Source organism: Macrotis lagotis, chromosome X (genome assembly GCF_037893015.1).
Source record: "Macrotis lagotis isolate mMagLag1 chromosome X, bilby.v1.9.chrom.fasta, whole genome shotgun sequence".
NCBI lineage: Eukaryota > Metazoa > Chordata > Mammalia > Peramelemorphia > Peramelidae > Macrotis > Macrotis lagotis.
Window position 1 is genome coordinate 83,753,328 of NC_133666.1, and position 19,703 is coordinate 83,773,030.

The 19,703-nt window shown below is 41.7% G+C and overlaps 1 pseudogene; it reads right to left on the reverse strand.

The window, feature by feature from the left end:
• Positions 1–3,880: 3,880 nt before the first annotated feature.
• On the reverse strand, positions 3,881–12,827 carry LOC141497506 (structural maintenance of chromosomes protein 6 pseudogene; annotated as a pseudogene).
• Between the last annotated feature and the right edge of the window lie 6,876 nt (positions 12,828–19,703).

Below are 19,703 nucleotides of genomic sequence, written 5' to 3' on the forward strand. Positions count from 1 at the left end.
TAGTTTTTAAAAGTCATCAAATATCTAATTAGATGATCCAATCAAACTCAATTACTTTTTAGTTGTTTCCTGAATTACATGAACCTTTTCTCTTTTTTTCACAGGTTAATAATATACGTAGGTGTTTTTTAAGTTAACAGGTCAATTATTTTTCTTTGAAATTTCATTGGCATCATCTCAACTTTGTTTCTTTGTAATCAGTGAGATGACCTGCACCTTCTAGTTGTAAAACAATCCATCTGTCATTCTGAGTATGGGAAGTGGAAGGTACTCTTAGTTCCATTAAAACAAATTCTAAAGAAATGTTCAGAATTTATAAAAAAAAAGTTTCAATCACAATTAAGAATTCAGTAGAGAATTTACATTTTAGTGCTAAATTCAGTTTCTAATTAGTTCACATTGTAAAAACATTATTGAATCACAGCCAAAAGATTTCCTTCCTTCTTATTTGCCTTTCCCTCTGTTCCTTGAATTGGCTACAGTTCAGAAGTGTAAAGAAAATGGATGAATCTTTTTCAAAACTTAAATTCATATTACTTGACAAGACACACAGGGAGAAGAGTTTTGCCAGCAAAGATTTTTCTTTTAAACTCTATGCCCGGGGCGGCTAGGTGGTACAGTATATAGAGCAATGGCCCTGGAGTCAGGACCTGAGTTCAAATCCGCCCTCAGACACTTAATTACCTAGCTGTGTGGCCTTGGGCAAGCCACTTAACCCCATTACCTTGCAAAAAAACAACAAAAAACTAAACTCCATGCCCACAGTTAAAAATTCTGAGAGGCAAATAAACATCGGCACATTTTGATCTGACTCTTTATCAATCATATCCCAAATAATCTTCACTTCTCTGACTTTTTCTTCCTCTGCTTCTTTCCTATCCCTCTGGTGCATGCATCCAAAAAGGGAAGGAGAGACAGAGAGACAAAGAGAGATGGAGAGAGATAGTGAGAGACAGGGAGAGACAGTGATACACAAAGAGAGATTCTCTGTTCTTTATCCTATAATACAGAGGGCAATTGCCATTTCGAGGTCTTTCTTAACAGTGTTGAAAATTCTCATCTATTCCTAGGTTATAAGTATTATATTAAACAACACAAACAGTTGGCATTATGACAGAATTCTTCTCCCTGTCCCACCAAGAAGTCTATCAAGGCACAAACCAATGTGCATTTTCTGGGTGTGTGTATTTGTATGGCTCAGGCCACAACCCTCTTCCCAACATCAGTTAGATGTGAATGGTCATGCTGGGATTCCCCTCTGGCAGTAATACTATGTCACCCTCATGGATGAAGATGGCCAGGATTCCCCATGTGAAAGCCTCACTTCCCAAGCCCCTTTGGCTTCCTGCTGACTATGCCAAATGTAGGGTAGCAAAATCTGTTCTGCCCTAATTATTACAATGGTAGAGTGGCATACCTTCTGAGAGAATATTGTGATACCATAGAAAGAGGGGTTCATACCAACTTGGTTATTCATAGATTTTATTAGAGTTAATTAGATTAATTGGAGAGAGCTTATTCACAAGAGGCAGGTTTTCCTGGACAGCACTAATATCCTGGATTCATGCACCAACCCTAGGCCAAGTCAGGTGCCATCTAGAAAAAGAACAAAGAAGGCATATTGCCAGGAATGGTTCAGGATCATGTGCAAGTATTCCCATGGAATAGTTGGAACTTCTTTTGCTACTTACATTTATTCATGATTAGTTTACATTCTTCTATGGTGTAGGTCACATTCCTACCCTGCTTAACCCTGTACTGGCAACTTCCCTGTTGACTTTTATTTTCCACTTGAAACCTCAAATACTGGATGAATTGCTACCTTTCCTTATTCCCTCTCCCCACCCCAATCTAGTTCTGAAGATGTATCTGGAAAATCAATTGTAATAAGAAACTGTTTGTTTCTAAACTTGTTCCATGCTCAGGACACAGCCAAGTAGCCTGTAATATTAGGTCAAGCACCTTAAAGAATGATGATCTTAACCAGAGAACAAAGTCTGTGATGAAAGTTTGGTTTCCACCCTTATTTTAATGTCTTAGGAAGATCATTTTTTCTTGATCTGTTACTTACCTTCTTAAGGGGTTAGGGATGAAGAGGATTTTTAGTCTAGTAAAAATGTTTCTTAATTATCCTGCAGAGTCTAAGAAAGATGAGCTGGGTATGATTTGAAAAGGATGTAAAAGTGACTAAGAGAACTACACTGGGGGGGGGAAAAGGAGAGGAAAAATGTGGAAAATTATGCTACCTCAATGGGATAAAAGTGTGTATAAAATGAGAAGGAACTTGTGAGGGAATGGGTGATTCTCATCTGAAATGCTCACAGGAGGGAAGAATACACATATACACATAGTTGGATACAGAAATATATTTTACTCACCAAGGAAAAAAGTTAAGGGAAAGAGGGAGTAAGGAGATGAATGAGTAGGATAGAGTAAGAATTGGATTTTCCAGAAGGAAAACAAACTCTTGAAGAGGAGAGGGGAGAAGATATGTATAAAAGAATAAGATGGAGGGAAGTACACAATTATTCATCATAACTGGCAATGTGAATGGAATGATTCCCCCCCCAAAAAAGGAAAATCATAGCAAACTTAGACAGCAAAGTGTAACAATGTTTTTTTAAAAGGAACGCATCTGAATCCAACAGACATACACACAGAAACACAATTAAAATAAGATCCTTAGGGGGACAGTAGGCATCTTTTGGGTCCCCAGGGGTGTGCAAGCTTTCAGTGCTCCCACTGGGATGTGATCTAGGGCAAAGTTCACCCACTCATCTCCTGGTCTGAGTTCTGTAAGTTCCTGACCCAGTTTGAGGATGACTGGCTTGGGGGCAGTTTCAGAAGAATGCGGGTGAACACAGCTGCTCTTCGTTGGCTAGGAGGCTTTAATACAAGCTCCCCTTTGGCCTGGGACTCCTGATCTGCTTATTCCACTGCAGGCTTTCACCCTGGACTGGAAGCTGGAACTGAGTCATCGATCTGCTCCTGGTGTCAGAGCCACAGAGTTACCTGTTTGTTTCCCAATTTGTTCCATGCTCAGGACACAGCCAAGTAGCCTGCCAGTGACCAACCCCCTCCTCTCCACCACCCCAACACTCCTGCTCAGTCTGAACTAGAATAGGGTAGTAGGTGACAGAGCTGCTGGATGCTATCTGCACCTTGCACTAATTCAGGGATTACCTGGGATGCCTCTCTGCTCCATTGGAATGTAAAGTGCAGGGGCACAACCAATTTACCATTACATATTTGTGATATGGTACTATTTGATCATTTATAATTTATAATATTCCCTTCTCTGTCAAAAGACTAGCTTTGACAGAAGTTCCTCCCCAGTTAAAAAAAATGTCCTAAGCATTTCAACTCTTCTTAAAGCATCTGCAAGGCTTTGGAGCTGGGCCTCAGTCAACTAGAAACCTGATTAATGTCTGGCACTAACAGGATCCAGTGAGTTAAGTCCTTCCCTAGGGAAAGAGCTTCTGCCCTTGTTCCATTTCATTAAGAATTTGGACCTAACTTATTAAGAAACCAAATCAGAGAATCCGATGTGGTGTCCAGATTGCTGAAGGGGGCTCATACATCATGAGCAGGCCACATCCCTAACTGACGCCATCCCCTCTATAATGAAATAATTGGGAAGGGCTGAATTCTTAGCCCACCTCCTCATCAATTGTCTACCAATCAGGGTTGAGTTTCAATTGTAGGTGGAGTTCTGTCAGAAGGAACATACCTGATTTAAGCTACTTCAGAGTCTCTCTTGTTATCTTTGATTATCACTGAACATTAATTTATTGATTTAGGTGACCTATTTAATAAGTTAAGTTTTGTTACCCAGAATTTTTTCTCTTGGAATTTTTACTCACAATATGCTAACCACTGTGAGAGAAACATGAGACTTACACTTCTCAATGCTAACAATCAACTTTATTCATTAACAGCATGCAAACACTAGTTTAAATCAACTATTTTTTCATTTTTAAATTTTTTTTAGATTTTCACTTCCAAATTGCATCCCTCCCTCTACACCCTCCCCCACCCACTGAGAGGCAACAAATAAAATACCCATTACACATATAAAGGCAGGCAAAAGATTTTCAAATTAGACATATTGTGGGGGAGCGGGGAGCAAGAAAAATAAAGTGAAAAAAATATGCTTCAATCTGTACTCAGAGTTCATCAGTTCTCTCTCTCTCTCTCTCTGGAAGTGGTAGCATTTTTCCCATGATTCCTTTGGAATTTTCATTTCTCATCAATTATTGTGCTAATCAGAATATCTGTCTTTCAAAGATGAATATTGTTACAATATTGCTGTAACTGTACAATGTTCTCTTAGTTTTGCACACTTCACTTTTCATCAGTACATATAAGTCTTCCCAGATTTTTCTGAAACCATTTCCTTAATCATTTCTTACAGCACAATAAATCATTACAATCATATACCAAATTTATTCAACTATTCTCCAATTAATGGGTATGCCTTCAGTTTCTAATTCTTTACCACCACAAAAAGCTGCTATAAAAAATTTTGTCGATGTTTTGTTTTCTTTTTTCTTCTTGGATTACAGAACTGGTAGTGGCATTGCTGGCTCAAAGGGTATACACAATTTTATAGCCCTATGGGCATAGTTTCAAATTGTTTCTCACAATAGTTGGGCCAGTTTACAACTCCACCAACAATGCATTAGTGTTCCTACTCTTCCACACTCCCTCCAGTGATGATCATTTTTCTATTCTGTTGTGTCAGTCAATATGATGGGTATGAGGTGGAACCTCAGAATTTTGTCACTTTTCTAATTATTAGTGATTTAGAACATTATACTAATGACTACTGATAGCTTTGGTTTTTTGGAAAACTTCCTGTTCAAATCTTCTGACCATGTATCAACTGGAGAATACTCTTATTTTTTGAATTTGGTTAGTTTCCTTACGCAGGGGAGAAATGAAATCTTTATTAGTTACATGATATAATTTTTTTTCCAGTTTCTGACTTTCCTTCTAATTTTTGCTGCACTGGTTTTGTGCAAAAATCCTTCAATTTAATTTTAATTTGATGTGAACAAAATTATCTATTTTACTTCTTATGAGCCACTCTCTAGTTTTGTGTGAACTCTTACCTTACCCATAGAGTTAACAGGCAATTGTTTTTTTGATCCCCTAATTTTTTTATGCTATCACTCTTTATATCTAAAATATGTGCCCACTTTTGAATTTATCTGGGTATAAAGTGATACCAGACTGCTTTCCAATTTTCCCAGCATTCTGTCAAATAGTGAGTTCTTGCCCTAATCACTTAGATCCCTAGGTTTATCAAACACTAGGTTACTGTGGTTTACATTAACTATTAAACAATACAAACATTAACCACATTAAGAACAAACCACTACACTTATTAACTGAGGATTATCAGTAGGTATGTCTCATACTAGTACTCTCTGCCTAGCCAGAAGTCATGTTTCCTTCCAAGGTGATTGTTTGGCAAATTGGAAAATCTCCATCAATCAACTGACATGGTCCTCAATTGATTAGGTTAAGTCTGACACAGTGGTGTCAGGTTCAATTTCAAGAGTAGGTTGAAGGCTAAGAGTTCCAGTAATTTCTTATATTTCTGGCTATGAATATATGCTAGCTGCATTCAAATTCTAACGAGCATCTGGAGATCTAATTTGCCTACCAATTAATTTGATGACAGTCAAAGATATAAGCCTATGGTAAGGTTGTTTAACCAAATTTTCTCATTGATGTGCTGTCCTACATGAGGGTTATGTATATTTATCAATTCATTAACACACATGTTGTTTACCACTCAATTCCACAATATGCTTATATTAATGATGAAAGAGAAGCTATGAAAAAAACAGGAACACATCACAAAATATTAACCTTATAAAAATGGAGTAAGTTATATAAAGACAAATGTATATCACTACATTCACCCTCTGGCTGCTGGCTATCCCTACAACCATTTAGAATAGTTATATATAGCATCATGGTTACCATTAATACAATCCAAAAAGCAATTCCAAACAATCAAATTTCACTTAAGTGTTTGAACATATGGTACTCACAAGCATCATTATTACATTTATCAATTAACATTTAAAATGTTCTTAATGAATTATTTTAATAGGTCTTTCTATATGTCCCAAATTCTCACATGTCAAGTCCTTTGCAGACCAACTCAGGAGCTTTTCTAAGAGAACCTAATTCAAGGTCTCTTGATCTCTTCCCACGCAAGTCAATAGCCTGCGATTTTCTGTCTGATGATCATGTCCTTTCATCATTTGTCTTTCTATAAACCAGACATGACTATATAGTCTGATTGCCTGCACCAGCACGCAGTAATGCTTAAGCAATCACTGTTGTATCTTGAGGTTTTCTTGTGTCTCTGGCAAGCTCAAAGTTTGTAACCCCTTGACATTGTCTAAACAAGTGGCATTCCCCACTCCCATATTGGCAAGGTTTTGTATCCTTGTGCATCCTGCTTGTCACGACTGCGATTTACAGGAATAACTGGATATCAAACAACCAAACAGAGAGTGAAGCCATTCTTGTTTGCAAGGGGGAGCAAGAAGGTGATACACATGTGATGAGATAAGCGAGGACGAGCAGCAGTAGAGTCACCAAGGCACCAAAGATGAAATCACAGCACTTGAACATCTGTTAAAAAGAGAAAAAAAAGCATTTTTGGCAGAACTTTGTACATAATTTTTCTTCAAAGGACCTGAAACCTTTTACCAGATCCATTTGTAACCCAGATTAATGTTCTATTTTTCCACCCCAATGGTCTCCACTAGAACTAGCTGCTGTTTGGGGGGCTCTATTCCACTACATTCTCGCTCTTTCTGTAAGAATCTGTAGCTTCTTTTCAAATCAATGGGAGGTAAAACAATAATTTTAAACTCATCTATCAACCCAGGATGAATTTTCCTTGCCCTATGATTCAAGCATTTTTTAATTATCCCTATACCTTTGGATTATAAGCTAAGTCAAAGTTCCACATATGGCCTGGGTTCCCCAAGTCCTTGACCTTATGGGTTGAAAAATGTGATCATTTTTAACCATTGCTATCTGGCCATATAAGGAATTAAGAATGTTAGGCCTTCAAGAGAGGAGACTGCTTTTTTCATGTACAGGGAAGAACAAAAACTAATTCTATGCATTTGCAAATATAAATATTTTTACTACGCTTAATAAACAAGTAGGCTAAAATAATCTATCATATTGTGTCAGGAACCAAGTTATCGATACTAGCCCAAGCTAATAAAGGAATAGGTGTTTTTACTGTTAGTGGAATACCTTGGATCATTTCAGTATACTAACAGGGATAATATTTTGCACATTAGTTAATCTAATCTGAGGACAGTAGTCATCTTTGTAGATCCCAAACTGTACTGGCATGTAAAATTCTTCCTTATTTCCTTTTGGCTTAATCCATAAGGACAAAATCATAAAAACTTCATGGCTGACTTCTAGTCTATAAAAGGGTTTAAAGAAATAGGAATAAGGGGTATGGCATGCTGTATTGCCTCCTTCACTTGCTCTAATACATGCTGCTGTTTTAATCTCCACTCAAAATGTCTCTATTTCCTTTTAACTTTAGACACCATACCTGCAATATGGTTTCTCCTGAATCTAAACAATTCAATTAGTTTCTGGGTGTCCCTTTTTTCCTTCTGAGGCTTGAAAAGCTAAATAGTTTCTATTTCTGACTGAGGAACTAAAAGTCCCTCTGAATATCAAATTATCATTTAGAATTTAACTGAAAATTGACCCTTCTGTAACATGCATTGGCTAACTGCCAATCAATACATTCTGTGAACTCTAATACCTTGTGCTTATCATGTCCACTAATATTTAATCTATAAAATTCTGTACAAGGCAGGAGCCTGATTTCATTTTAAGTCTTTTCTGCACAGATTAGGCAATATTTGTTTTTACATTTAAACAATTCTTAGTTTATGCTAATCATTGGTTTATATTATCTTTTAAAGAAAACAAGTGTTTAACCTCATTAGGGAAAAAAATCACCAACCTGATTTCCTAGGGCTTGTCAGTAAGATGTCTTGATCTGGAACTTGATGACAAATTTTCTTCTCTCTGCTCAACTGGAAGTGGTCTGTCTCCTAATAAGGTAGTTGGTTGGCTGGCAAGTCTGCAAACTCTGCTGCGTTGGAAGTGGTCTGTCTCCCAACAAGGTGGTTGGCTCGTAAGTCTGCAAATTCTGCTCAATTGGAAATGGTCTGTCTCCCAACAAGGACTTGCAAGTCTGCAAATCCCTGTCAGTCAATCAGTATTATATTCAAGGAAAGATGATGTGGGTGCTTGAGTCTCAAGTGTGGGGAACACAGGAACCAAGCTGAGTCTCAACCAAAGAGCATGGTGAAGATTGCTAGGAACACTAGCTGGTTACACTCAAATTCTGATTGGTGGTTAGAAACTAGTTTGTTTATCACTTAAGTTCATTTGTACCTGATGATATAGGCTAATGGTGAGGTCACTTATCAAAATTTCCCATTGGTGGGTTGTCATATATAGATGGGTATCTCATGTTTGTCAGATATTTATGAATATACATGTCCTTTACAACACAGACTATACATAAGCAAATAACTGAAAAATCAAGTTAAGAAAAACTAAAACCAAAATGCTTAAATACAAAAAGTGGCCTAATTAAAAATGGAGTCAATTTTGTCACAGGCAACAAACTTATTCTCACTACACCTGGTATTTCTTGTCCAAGTGTCCAGTCTTGGCTCTCATTCAATCCCTGGGTGTTAGAATGCTCTTGGCCAAGTCCCCAACCCCAATGTTCACAGATCTTTGTCTCTTTACTTTTGCTGCCAAGTGTTGGTGACTTTTTTTGGGATTTCCTGATCAGAATTTAATTGGTGCATATTTTAGATATTCAAAAGGGAGGCCTAGTGGGAGCCTTATTTTTACATTGTTCCTGCTCCTCTATCATCTTGAATCTGCCTCTCTGAAATGCTTTTAATTGTTAAATATTATTTTTCCAAAGTAGGGAGATTTTGCATACTACACTGCAGATACTTTGAGAAACAAAAATAAAACACCACAATGAGCAGACAACACAATCACATTAATTAAAAATTCAGGCTTCTTCTTTTTTTGGTTTGACCTCTTGGGGAGGCAGATTTGCCTCAACACTATCAAGGTCTGGCATTCGGTGTATTTCAATTAGTGGATTTAGGGGGCAGGTGAATTTTGGAGTGAGTAGAATGTACTGGTTCTGTTGCTGAGAACATGCTATTCTGAGAATCATTTCCATGGCAATTTTTCTTCTGTCCCAGTCCATATAGACATCAATTGCATCTAGGCATCTGAAGGGTGATTTTGTGACAGCCCATAAAGTAAGAATTAATATAAAGTTTGAAAAAGACGCTCTAGTTCCAGATAAATCTGGCAGGTCATGGAAATCAGCTCCTCTAGGATGAACTGTTATGGAAAGAGTCTCATTCTTATGATCAAAGTGCAAGTTCCCATAGAGGGACCACTGAGAAATTAAGCTGTCAAAGTACAACTTGCATTGTAAAGAAAGATTCTTTTTACCTTTCTGGTATGTTTCATATCTCTGTGTTGATACTTTATCCAGTGTTTTAATCATTTTTTTCAAATTCTTCACTTTAATATCTAGATCCACATATCTTTCTTTTGCTTCATGGTACTGCTTCATTACGTCTTCTCGTCTTCTGTGGGTGTAGTTTTCTGACTGTATCCGTTCTTTTAAAACATTAATTTCTCTGTTGAGAAGAAAGGCACTTTTTGTTACTTCTTTACGCTCTGGGCAGAGGCACCTGGCCTGAGCTGTCTCTCTCTCAAGTTCTCTCTCTTTCATGGCCATCTCTTCTTTTTTCACCTGGAGGGAATCCAAGTGTTCCTTAAGCCTACTGTCATAATGCATCATAGATTGGTGTTTGGTTTCCACTTCTAAAACAGTCTGGTTTCGTTCTTCAAGAAGGGATTCCATTAATTCTGAAATTTGGGTGCATTTTAATTTCAGTTCTTCATGTCTCTGTTCAGCTTCTATTTTTGGTTTTCGTAAAGTCTCCATTTCTACCCTTCTAGTTTTCAACTTGTCTTCAACCTCTTTCATCTCTTCTTTAATTTCTTGAGCTTCATCTTCCAGAACGGAGAGATTTATTGTTCGGCTATCCTCTTCATCCTCAAGATCTCTTATTTCTGCAGTGATATTTATTACATTAACCTTTATTTCTTTTAAATGCTGATAATGACTATCAATAGTTTCTCGATTCTTCCTGATAGCCTTTTCAAGTGAACACACATGTTGTTGAAATGCAGACAGCCGTGCCCTTTTTTTTTCCACATCTTTCTCCAATTCACATATTTCTACATCCATATCACCCAAGTAAGTAGGTCTTGATTCTTCACATGAGTAATAGCGTCCCTGATATACTTCATCCCCACAGGCAGTTAAAACTTTGGTACAGTTCTTAGGGGGCCCATGAGGAATTACCAATTTACGAGCCACGGAATTATTTTTAATAAGCAGCACAGTCTCTATGCCTGTCATGTCAATCAAAGAATTGGCCACCACTGCATCATCTATTTCCAAAGCTGTGAGAGCTGTTGGAAATTCTGGGTGATAAGGAGCTCTGTCCGTTACATCATACAACTCACAGTCAAAGGCTGACACGATTATCTGTGGTCGTGGAGAGCCCAATGGATAAAACCTTTTTATCAGCTCTTGAAGGATTTGTGCATCTTTATGGTTGTCACAAAAAAAGGTAAGTAGAAGGCCCTTTAAGCAGCACTCAACAGCCAAAGCATATGCAGGGTCTCGGAGACGAATGTAAGCTCCAAGTGGCCCTAGAGGCTTGTAAGTAAAATGCCCTTGTCTGTGGGCTTCCTGTACTGCTGCAATAAGGGCTGGCATCTGGGGTCCATATAATTTTAGTGGCTCAGATTTACAGTCTTTAAATCGGTTTAGTTGTTCTAAGTCCTCATTCAATATTTTCTGCACGTATGTCACTTCTTCCCTATTTCGAGCATAGTCTTTATCATCTTTTTCTATAGCTTGATGAAGATGTTTTATTTCTCCAACAAGTGAATCTTCTTGTTCCTTAAAGCTCCTGAGCTTTTCCTTCAACTTGGAAATTTTTTCCTGTTTCTCTAACTCTGCTATTTCTAGAGTTGATTTCAGAATGTCAAGTTTGTTTTGATGCTGTTCTGCAACTTTTTCTAATCTATTATATTCATTTTGGGAAGAATTATAGAAAGCCTTGGCTAGACTGTAGGCCCTGAATGTTCTCATGGCCTCTTCTTTGGCTTGAAAACACCTAGGCTCTAATGTAGTGATTTCTTCACTTAACTTTTGCACATTCTCATGAATGGCTGTATACCTCTTTAAGGCTTCATTAAATATGACTTTTGAAGCCTCCAGTTCCTGACTTAATATGATAGTACACTGGTCTCCAATATTTATGTTACTTATCATATCATCAAGTTGTCTCTCAATTTCACTCACCACTGCCCAAGTCAGCTCATCTTTTGCATCCTCTAACATCTTCCCCAAGGTAACCATGGTTTGAAAATGTTCTTCTATCTCTATGCCCTGCCGTTTGAGCTCCTGAAGTTGTTCTTCTCCTTGCTCTATCTGATGATGGCTTCTGGCCTTTCTCTCCATAATTTCTGAATACTCTTTTTTCATTTTTTCAAGCTCTGTAGCTTTCAGAAAAAATTGGTATTTTTCACTTCCATTATTGGTGCGCAATAACTGTCTGCCCATCTCTTGTGGTAAAATAGACACTGGATTATCTACCCGTATCTTAAAATGTTCGAGAATGGCAGTAAGTTCTGCTTTCTTAGAAGAAACCAGATTTCCAGCTTGGTCTTTTAGTTTGTAACTGGGACTTCCATCAACACTGATATGCTGGTCCACAATTATTGAGTCCCCGTAAACCTCAGATTTGAAAGCATTTTCCCCTCTGTTCTTTAATGTGATTGAGATGTTGGCTGAATCCTTTCCATCTTTCACAAACTCTTTCAAAGAGGTTCCCAACGACTTCCCTCCAAGACCAATTATGAGAGCTGTTAACAATGTACTCTTCCCACCATACCCTACCACAAAATTGACATTAGCTCCAAATTTCACAGGTCCAAGCATAGCATGGCACATAAAGTTTTCAAGCTGTATACTTTCAATGATCCCAAAGTCTGCTGACTCTGACTGAGAAGTACAACTTTCAAAGGAAAATTCCTCAGTGGAGGGCCCCTCCATCTCATCATCGGAATCTTCCTCTGAGCCCGACGATGGCCCAGCTGATGGCTGTGGTAATGATGGCCCTGGCCCTGGCGATGGCCCTGGCCCCGATGATGGCCCTGGCCCCGGGGATGGCCCTGGCCCCGATGATGGCCCTGGCCCCAGTGATGGCTCTGGCCCTGGCCCCGGCCCCGGCGATGGCCCTGACCTGGCTCTTTTGTGCTCTGCCCCCATGGGGAAATCGTCCTCTTTCCTCTTAGACATGGTGCGGGTCAGTGACCGCCCGGCGCCCCCCGCGACAGCCGCCGCTGCTAAGGCTGCTTGTGTCCTCCTCCCGCTGCTAAGGCTGCTTGTGTCCTCCTCCCCCGGGCCGCTCACGCCGAGCCCGACGCGGCCGCAGACGCCGCCACCGCCTCTCTCCGCCCGTCCTCGCCTCCTCTCAGACCCCCAGACTCATGGCCACCCCCGGCTCCCTGTTGTAGAGCAGCCCAGACGGCCGCGTCCCGCGTCCCCCACCTACCTCGGAGCCTGACGGCGCGGCTCCTCGGAGAGGCGCAGCTGACACGGGGCGGCCGCCCACCGGCTGCGGGGCGCCCGGACCCGCGGAGGAGGAGGGCGGCGGGCGCCGGGGGGCCGCGAACGTCCAAGTCCGGCAGCGGCCACTGCGGGGAGGGGGGCGGGCACCGCGGAGGCGGCGGGCACCGCGGGGAGGGGGGCGGGCACCGCGGAGGCGGCGGGCACCGCGGGTAGGGGGGCGGGCACCGCGGAGGCGGCGGGCACCGAGGGAACGCGAACGTCGATGTCCGGCAGCGGTGGCGGGTACTGGGGTGGGGGGCGCGAACGCCGACCTCCGGCAGCGGCGCCGGGAGCGAGAGCGCTAGGGTCCGGCACAGGTGGAGGGCAGCAGGGAGGCCGTGAACGCCAACCTCCGGCAGAGGTGGCGAGCCCCGTGGGGGAGGGGCGCAAACGGCAATACCCACTGAGACGACGGGCAATGGCGGGGGCGGGTGGGGGGCAGGGGAGGGTGGCGGGCGCGGCGCACCCCGCGCCGCGAGCCTTCAGGATCGGCAGAGGCGGTGGCGGAAGCAATCTCGACAGTCAGTGTCCCAGGGGCTCTGGCCCCCGCACACCGCTCCCCTTCAGGCGAAGCCGGGAATCTGCCTCCCACGCACGCTGGGGCGGCCCCGTTAGTCCTCACGGTTCAGCCGAACAGCAGCAGCTCCAGAGCCCGGACCACCAGCTCCCAACGCAACTCTAGCTCGGACTCCCGCCTGAGCCTGCGCAGAAATAGGGCAAGAAGGGGGCCGGGCTAGCGTCCTGCAGCACGCTTGCGTGATGGGCTCCGCCCCAAAGGGGGGGAAAGGGGCGGGAGAGAGGAGGAGAGAGATACAGAGACAGGGAGAGACAGGAAGAGAGAAACAATGAGAGAAATTCTGGCTGTCCCCGCACCTTCTGTGCTCTCCCGCAGCGTGGGTCTCAGGAGGGCCAAAGCGGCCCTTGAGCAAATGGAGCCTCTCGTGCTCTCGCTCTCTGATCTTTCCCTTGGGCCCTAAAGGGTCTCTCTGTGCGGCCCTCCACCTCCCCCCTTGTCTGCACCCATGGGTTCCCTGCCCAGCCCTGGGCCGAAAGCTGCCTGATCTCCTCCTCCAGGCCCTCCTCACTGCTGAGCCTCTCCAATATTCTCTGTCTCAGGTTTTTCACAGATGAAAAGCAAAACAAAACAAATAAAGCCAATTCTGATGACCCATTTTTACAAAATTGAATTGAATTTCAGGACTCAGGTAAGCATGAAGACCTTTGTTCAAAGCAATCGCATTTTCAATCGCCTCACAGAAAAGACTGCAGGAAGACTTAGAATTTATAATGTAATTTGAGTTGGACAGACATAAACTCCTCCAGTACTTCCAGGATAGTGTCTCCAGGACTAGGTAGGTTATGTTGAAGAGAAAGGGAAAGGGAATGGTGATATTATCATTAAAAAGAAGAAATTTGCGGTGAGAAAGCTAGTTCTGAGCAGACACTTTACATATTGCTAGAACTGCCCTGCAAGAGAAATTGAAATAGTTTCAGTTCCCGACAGCTTTATTAGGATCAGTAACAGTGATAACGAACAGAGAAGCAATGTTTGGCTGCAGGTAAAGAACAGTTTCCTACAAAAGACTTGCACAGGGATGTGACAAGTTGCCATGAGAGGAAATGAACTGCCCACCTTGAAAGGCTGAAGATCTCCAAGTCCATTCGGGATGAATCCCTTCCTGGGGCTAATGGACAGAGCTGGCCTAGGGAAACAGAACCTCCTCTTTCAACTCTGAGGTTTTGATGTTGAAGGACAACTTTTCTAATATTCTAAAGGAAAGGGATGGCTACTCCAATAATGATGACTTGGATTTCGGTAGGTACAGATATGAAGAGGAAGGACTATAGATATCATTAAATGCCAGCCATACTCAATCTTTTTTTTTTTTTTAGGTTTTTGCAAGGCAAATGGGCTTAAGTGGCTTGCCCAAAGCCACTCAGCTAGGTAATTATTAAGTGTCTGAGACCAGATTGGAACCAAGGTACTCCTGACTCTAGGGCCGGTGCTTTATCCACTGTGCCACCTAGCCACCCCCATACCCAAACTTCTTAAAAAGATAGTTAAGAATGGTGACCTGTGAGTCCTCTCCATTCATTAATTGAGTACTGGGAGAAGTAGATTTTCTTCCTGTCCATTACAATGTGTCCTTGAAAATGAGGTTTCCTTATAAAATATAATAGAATGCAGACCTCCCTTCCCCTTCCCCTCCCATCACTAGATCACTGTCATTTTCTCTATTATCTCTCCATTTATTCCTTACATTTGGGGGTGAGGATGGAAGGGGGAAGACAAAAGCATGCTGGGACAACAAACTTCGGTGTTTTCAAGGGTTTGTGGGCAAACATACAATTCCTACCTGTAAAAGGCACTCTAGTTTCATAGAATATTTTCTTCCTCATGTACTTGAAATTCACTGATCACTTAGTCTTCAGGGGACAGATTTCATCTCTGGGCTCCCACAGGCCCTTAACAGAAATATCCTGTGTCTTGACATTGTTCCTGACTTAAAATATCATTGCCTTCTTTCTGTAGCAAGATAACCTATCTATTGGCCTATGAATAATAAATCAGGGAGCTTTGACTGTATTGTATTACCTACTTCATTAAACCCCAAATGTGGCTGTCTGCTGATTGGACTTTTCTTACTGATTCTGGTCTTTGTAATTTCCAGAGCAGGGTGGCTTTCTTGATCAGAATGCAGACTGTCTTTCTCCATTTGGGTCAGATCAAGCAGAATGTCTCCTTTCTAATGAGGTTGCTATTGGCCAACATGACAAGTGACAGCCCCTCATAGTTTGGCAGAGAATTGGTGAACTTTTCATAGGCTTGCTCAAGGCACTTTCAATCAAGTATTTTCCTGAGAGCATCGAAAGGTATCAAAAGGTCTTCATCTGGAGTGAGTAGGAGAAACCATACAGCACAGGCAGGTGTAGGATCAGACTTCCTCACTGCTGTCAAAGCATAATTTCTCAAAACTATAATCCTGGTAAAAGATTAATTACTTTCAGTACTCAGTCTTCATATATCAGTAAAAAATTAAGATTTCAAGCTATCTCTCCTTATGCTAATTACAAATGCAGAAGGATCATGATCAAGATGTTGGGAAACTGTCCTTCCAGGAAGAGATACCAACAGACCTGGTAATATTGTACAAGGATGATAGTCTTTGAGGAACAGTTTTGGGCAGAGATATTGTGATGTTTTCAGTTAAGTCACAAAACCAGTTAGTAATTTTCCCTATTCTCTGTTTTTGCTTAAAAGGTCAATTTCTTTCCCAGTTCAGTATGATCATTATGATAATGACATCCAGCTTAAGGTTTAGAGGCAAGATCTTAGAGAATAAATCTTCAAAATGCCTAACCTATATTTCCACATTTTATTTTAACTATATTTTAAAGGTTTTGCAATTTGAGGGTTGACACTATTTACTGAGAGAGTGCTCTGGAGATTCCCATGCTTAGGAATTCATTTTTGGGGCAAGGCACTATGCATCCTAAAGTCCTCCTTCCCGGCACAGCCTGACTCCAGGGTGAGGAGTTTGTTGTTAACATTCTCCTTTAATGTAGACACCTACGAGTGAATCGGTAAATCGTCCTTCCTTTGCAAAGGAAATAGAGCTTTGAAAAAGCATTGATTCCTCGAAGACCTGAGAAAACTAAGCAGCTTAGGTTAATTTTATTGAACAATTAGAGTTCAACCCAGAAAGCTGGGCCTGTGTAAGTGATCACAGTGAAGGAGGAAAAGGAGAAGGTTCCACAGATAAAAATCTGCATTGTGCCAAATTTGTCAGTCTTCTTGTCCCTAATCCAGGATTAGTATACAAACTTTTATGTCTTCAAACTTCCAGTCAAATTGAATAATGAAATTCCTTTCTAGAATGAATTGGTGTAGATAAACATTGATTAAGCATCCTCCTTCTGCAGAAGAATCACCCTAAGCCCTGGAAGAAATGCAACATTTAGAAAAGAAAGTCTCTGACTTTCCAACATTTATCAACAAAACTTGAATGCCCAATATTAATGAATAAATACTTCAGAGAGGCAAAGGTTATGTGAACTGAACTGCAATGGCTTTTCTTAGGAAAAGTTTTTGTGATATATATTGACTTGTTAGATAGAAGTGAGAGAAATATATTTAGAAATGAATGTGATGGGAAAACAAAAGGGATAAATAAAAATATGATGAATTTTAAACTTTAAAATGGGGAAAGAGACAGAGAGAGAGAGAGAGAGAGAGAGAGAGAGAGAGAGAGAGAGAGAGAGAGAGAGAGAGAGAATTAGAGAATTTCTGGTGGATCTGTGCTTGGATCCACATTCACCTGTTGTAGAACAGTCACAAGTGGCCTTCCCCATCTTTCTGCTTCAGTGGGACTAGAGTCATTTCTTGGGAAAGGTTCATTGATTTCTCCCAAGTGCAGGAAGATGTTGATGAGGGAATCCTAGATGAAGGTCACATGATAAACTGACCTCCTAAACTAGGGACTCTTGTCCTAGGAATGACTGGAGCAAGTCTGGGGGCTCAATGTCTCCTGTTGACATTAAGCTCCTTGAGGGCAGGGGCTGTTTTTCTTTCTTTCTGTGCCCACCCAAGCACAACACTAAGTCCATGGAAGAATCTTGGAAATGCTTTTTCAATCAAAAATAAAATTCTAGGAATTGGAGTCTTCTTTGGGAGTCAGGTCGCCAGTAACCAGGGGCCTCCCGGAGGTTCCTCCACCCCTCTCCCCAGTCCTCCAGCCCTAATTTGCATTTCCTCATCTCCTCCTTCAGTCCTGGGGCTCTGGCAGACAAGCAACCTGCTGGGGTTTCCCAATCCGACCCGGGATGGAAGAAGAGGCAGAGAGGGAGGGAAGAAGAGAGGAGGGATGACAAGTACCCCCTTTCAGCTATCTGCCCAGAAACCTACTGGACTCTGGAGTCCGGGGAGGGAGAGAACCTGGGATGGGCCATAGGATCCATCTCCTTCCCCTTCTCCTCCCTGACTGGCTCAGATCAGGTTCCTCCCGAACTTCAAGGATAACCTGGAGTGGACCGTGGCCTTCCAGAATGTGTCTGCAGCTCAAAGAGAAAATGACCCGGCTTATTTGGTCACAAGTGACCGCACCCTCGGTGAAAACAAGACCTGGATACCCCCCTTTGATTGACAGAGACAAGAAGAGGGACTGAAAGTGGCCGTTTCTGCCTCACCCAGGCTCTCCTCAATTCTCTCCCTCCAAGGGTCGAGCTAATGACTCTGGCAGGGCCACTCCTCCACATCGAGCGTCTCCTTTGCCCCGATCCTTCTCCTCAGTTTGTCACCAGGGAGAACAGAATAAAGTGGGTGAGGCGGGTCTCCTGGAATCTCTCACCAGCCCAGATTTCCACTCCTGACTCGAGGGGTGGGGGTGGGAGTGGAGGGGAAGAGTCAGGATAACAGGAGCTCAGCAGAGCTGGGCACAGACCAATCCCGAAGAGAGCCGATGGTCAGTGACGTCAGTACCCACCTTCAGGAGCCCAGAGCCCCACTATCTGGCAGCCCCCCCAGCCAATCTACCCTTGGGCTAAGGCGCCCCACTGACTATGGGGCCACCTGTGGATTCCTTCCCCTCCCCCACACTCCCTCTCGAACTCTCTTTAGCCACCAGACCTCCCCCACTGCCCTCCCCCCACCCCACCACACCCCAAATCGAATCTGCCAATTCTCCTGAGCTCGCGTTCCTTTATCTGACTGCAAGCATTGCAGGTGCCCTGCAGACAGAGTGGAGGACCCGGATGCCACAGTCTAGTCATCTCTGTGTTCATCCCTCTGCCTTCCTAATAAAACCGGATTTATTTTCTCTGTTCATATCCCCAAGTCCTTGTATATGCTCTCATTACATGGGAGAACTCACACATTCTCTCTAAATATTCATATATGACTAGAGAATAAAGGATTTGTATTTTAAGAGTCGAGAGTAATTGCATATTACCTATAGAACCCATGAGAGGCTAGAGGACTCCCATAAGTAAACAGAATATAGAATTCCCCATCTATATAATAATCAAAAACAAAAATAGATTCTTACATAGATGAATATATGCATATCAATATAAAGAGAATAGATTACTCATATGAATACATAAAGCACTCATGGGAATGCATAAAATACAAATATATATGAACAGAATGTATGAATAATCATAATAGAAAATTGTTCAAAAATAGAAAAATAGAGAGAGAACAGAGTACTCAAATGGGAATATAGAAAGTACTAATACAGAAGAATAGAAAGAATAGTCTGAGTACTTCTATAAAGAGATTCCTCATATATATGACTAAAGGGAGAACATTATAGAGATAAGAGCAACATTGTGCAACTTTGATGAACTCTTCTCAGCAATATAAAGATCCAAGACAATTCCAAAAGGCTTGTGGTGGAAAATACCACCGACATCCAGACAAAGAGCTACAAATGTAATTGCTGAACCAAACATACTCTACCCACTTTTTAAATTGTGTTTTCCCCCTTGGTCTGTTTCTTCTTTCACAATATGATTAAGGTGGAAATGTTTAAATAGGATATCATATGTAAAACCTCTATCTGATTGCTTACCATCTTAGGGAGGGAGAAGGGAAGAGAGACATATCTGAACTCAAGAACTAATAAAAAATAAATGTTGAAAAGTATCTTTACATATAATTTGAACAAAAAATATTTACCAAAATATAGTGATCATTGAATGACACCACTTTTTTGGCACGAGTTGCTACTCTTTCCTTTACCTGTGCTATGGAAGGTTCTGCGGTAGGAAGTCCTATTTTTTGGACAGAAGGATAGACCTAATGGAGTACATGCTGGATTATCTCCCCTCTGTGCTGACACAGAAGCTAAGAGGATTTTGACATAGCTAGAAACAGGAGTAGCTTGGG